A 3876-nucleotide genomic window follows, 5' to 3' on the forward strand; every position below is an offset into this window, starting at 1 on the left:
CGATGTATTTAATCATCTTTGGAAAGTCAGCATACAGATTGTAAATAAAGACTGATATCGGAGGTGTCATAATACATAATGATTACTATTTTTTGAGCACCCTTTGGAAGCATGGAAGGTAATAAGTCAAACTCTTAATACCTTTTCCAAGTAAGCACCTCAAAGCTGGGTCTTTTTTACCTCTGCGCAACGGGTTAAGCATATTACCATGGTACAAAGCCACTCGTCAGAGTTCGAGGGCCAATAACCTACTTGTTGTCTTTCCCTCAGTGAAAGAAAAAAAAAGTGCAAAAAGTCGTCTCTAAACTATCAGAAAAATATATTGTGCCTCCCTCTGGAGGAATCCTAGTTCTGTACGGTTCCAATTAATCCATACTTTTTTGAGAGTCCTGAAATGATAAATGATACAAGTTCAATCAAACCATTTCATTCTAACCATGGTTAGCTTTCTTACCAGAGAACAAGTTTTATGTTTTAATAACACATGATTTCAACCAATAACAATACTATAAAATGTTGACGCCCAAATAAAATTTAATTTGATGAGTAAGTCCATAAAATGAATGTGTGACTTTTAAATGTAAACCACAGGTCAAATCTCCAAAAAAAAAAAAACCAAACCAAAACAAAACAAAACTTATTACACTTTGTGCAATAGATCATGTTATCTACGAAATAAATTTTTGAATATAGACTTTTTATAAACTTCAGGTATAACTGGAATTTTTCTTTAAAAAAATTAAGGAGGCAATATTAACAATAAAAAAACAGATATTCCCAAGTGTCCAAGTGTAATACTTTATATATAGTAGCTATAATGTAGTAAAATATGAGTAGAGGTGAGCCTGGTTGAACCTAGAGAACAGGTTGAAATGGCCTAAAGGGAAGAAGAGACACAGAAACACGGCTGAGACAATAGTAAGAAAAGTAAATGAACAAATTGGAACACACACCACAATAATGAAATAAACAGGGAACATATTTCCTAAAGCATCGTTTTTAAAAATTATATAATTCTGCAAAGCGTTTTATATACCAATTCATTCCCTGGATTATAAATTCTGTAATACTTGAATCTTTTCATTAAATTCCTGAACTATGAAAAGCCACAAATAGGATATAATTTATCCTGATTCTTAGCCTTGAAGACAGAAATAATGTTATCATAAACTCTTGAAGAAAGGTCCTTAGCAGATTTATACTGGGCATTGGGAATATACCCTCTACGCTGAGAGCAGAATGAGCCTACACCAGTAATTTAAACCTGTTCGAGGGCTAAGGGTAGAGAGAAGCAAAAGATAGTCTTTCCAGAACTGTTTTTCCTGTGTTGCCAGTTTTCAGTTGCTTACTGTAAATCAATGCTTTTACATGACCATCATAAATCCGGAGTCGGCATAATGGCTGAAGGAGGCTGGTGGTTCAGGCTTGGTTGACAAGACTGGCCACTTCAGAGAATTTAGAAAGAAAGCAAAGAGACACCCAACCCACACCTCTTTCTCTTTCTCAGTCTCACTTGTCTTTTCTCATCTGTCTCTCTCTCTCCGCCCCCCATACCCTCTCCCATAAAATAATTATGCCTTATGGCATATGAAAGGAAAAAAAAATGCAATGATGCTTTTTACAAGTTAACTTTGTGCTATAATACATTCATTATTCACTTTGTGTATCATTCCAGGCGACTTTCAAACTCCAGGTTGGCTCTGTTCCTTGCTACACAGAATGCCTTCCTGCCATCCAATGATATGAGTTCAGTTAAAAATTATTTAAATTTAATCCTAAACAAATTTGTATAGATAAGTCTACCTCCCCTGAAAATCACACTGTACCTCCAAAATCCAGATGTTGGAACTGATCTGCTATTTGGAGGTTGCATTAATTCGGATAATTAAAAGATACATTCATTTCATCTGTGGGATTTTTAGATGTAATTCTTTAAAATAATCTCATGAAACATGACTTTTCCAGACAAATAGATTCTATCAAAGAAAGATTTAATATGAAACCTATGCTATTCATGCCTCATTTTTTTAAAATAAATAATGTAAATCTTCGAGTGTTGATTGTTCTAAAATTCTGTAAAATATATGGTAGAAGTAGATTGTTTTGTTCAAATGAATAAACCTAAAGATTTCAATGCTCCTATTCCTAATTATATTCATTTGCTTAAATTGGGGCTTGTAGAAATTTGAATGCAAATGAGCTTCGATAGAAAAGGTGAAGTAAAGAGAACAAGAGAAACTACCAGTGGGTATCGATGCTGTGCACCTACTATGTGTCAAGTGCAGTGCTTCTGACCAAAAGGTAAGAACATGTATCTGTCTGCATTCCCATACAGGGAGACGTTTGTCCTTCGTTTTATGCTTGTTCCACCCTTGAATTCAGCAACTTCTTAGACTTTAAATCAGCAGAAAGGATAAAACAATACATCTCTAATTTTTTTACTGAAGACTTACAATGCATTAGAGAAACAAGGAATACATTCTCATAGTGTTTATTGTAAAATTTCCACCAGGAGCTAGGTGCCAACGACACATGAAATAATCTAATTCTTTTTATCTGTAGGATTTATTGCAGGTGAATGTCATCGTGAACCCACTGGACAGAGATAACATTCCATTTTTCTTTCAGTGTCTCAAAACCCTAACTGTTGAAATAATATCAAATTGTCTTAATAAAAATTTTCCTTATAAAGAAATTCTATAAATTTAATGCAAAAGTCTTGATACATACCAGATTCAAACTATTCCTGGTAATAAGAGCAGACAGAAGGTTAAATCTCAATCCAGAAATTTCCTTCGCCCTTAGTGATAACAGGCAACTCAGGAAGTTACTTCCCTTACGAAGAACTAGCGTTTATGCTTAAGACTAAAATGATTATTTTTAAAGTAGCCATTTTACAATGCAAATGTGCATCTAAATTAAACTCAGTAAAAATAAGCATTTTAAATTGAGGCTGCAGTAATGACTTTACGGGAGACAATAGGAAAAGAGGTTCTTGAATACGAACTCATTTCAAATTCCTTCTAGGTACCTTAAGACTTTCTGTGTCCCTTAATGTATTGGTACCTGTTTCACGGAGAACCCATTGCTGTGAAGTTGTTTCACAAAACTGAGGCTGTTCAGCAAGGTAATAGAAAAACAAAACAAAACAAAAAACAAACACTGACCTGCAATGCCAAGCCATGCCTTAGCACTTAGGCATGGGACAGATGCAAGAACACGGGCTTGCTAAGACAGAATAGCAGCTAGAGTCTGCGAAACAAAGACACATGCACAATAGAACATTTTAGACAGACAACTGACAGACACGGAAGAGGAATACAAGGGACAATAGCTTTACAGGGAGAGGTAGGGCTATGAAGAATGGAGAGACGATGGTGACAGTACAGAAGAATAATTGAAGAGAGACGGAGAGAAAGAAAGGTCCTAATGGGAAGTGGTGTGTGGCAGAGGCCTGGGTGATGGAGATGCTGATGACGGAGGTGGTGGCAACAAGCAAGGTAAACAAAACAGAGGTGTCAGTATTTCTCCCTGGGCTCTGCTGATCCTATGCCACTCATTTTTGTCAAACTATGTCTTGTTCATTGTCTTTAAATAATGCTACATGAAAAAACTAGCCCCAAAATAAAGACGATTAGAATATACTTGGTATTAGATTATACTTGGCTATGATCAGGGCACAGACACACACACACCTGAGTCATCAGTTTGGCTGATTTTTCTGATAAGACCTGCTTGACATAAGTTAAATTTTCTTAATATAAAGTCAGAGCTTCATAGCACACACATTACATAGTTTTAGGTTGGCCTTATAGCGAAATTTTGGGAATGTATTGACATTTCATTGAGAAATATGAACTTTTTATTAACCTAACT

At 35.3% G+C, this 3876-nt stretch overlaps 1 protein-coding gene across 3 annotated transcripts in view; it reads right to left on the reverse strand.

Moving 5' to 3' along the window:
- ZBTB18 (zinc finger and BTB domain containing 18) overlaps window positions 1–3876 on the reverse strand; it is a 28662-nt gene that overhangs the window by 22537 nt on the left and 2249 nt on the right. The gene's annotated exons all lie outside the window — the stretch shown is intronic.

The sequence above is a fragment of the Pteropus vampyrus genome, unplaced genomic scaffold, assembly GCF_000151845.1.
Source record: "Pteropus vampyrus isolate Shadow unplaced genomic scaffold, Pvam_2.0 Scaffold159, whole genome shotgun sequence".
Classification (NCBI taxonomy): Eukaryota; Metazoa; Chordata; class Mammalia; order Chiroptera; family Pteropodidae; genus Pteropus; species Pteropus vampyrus.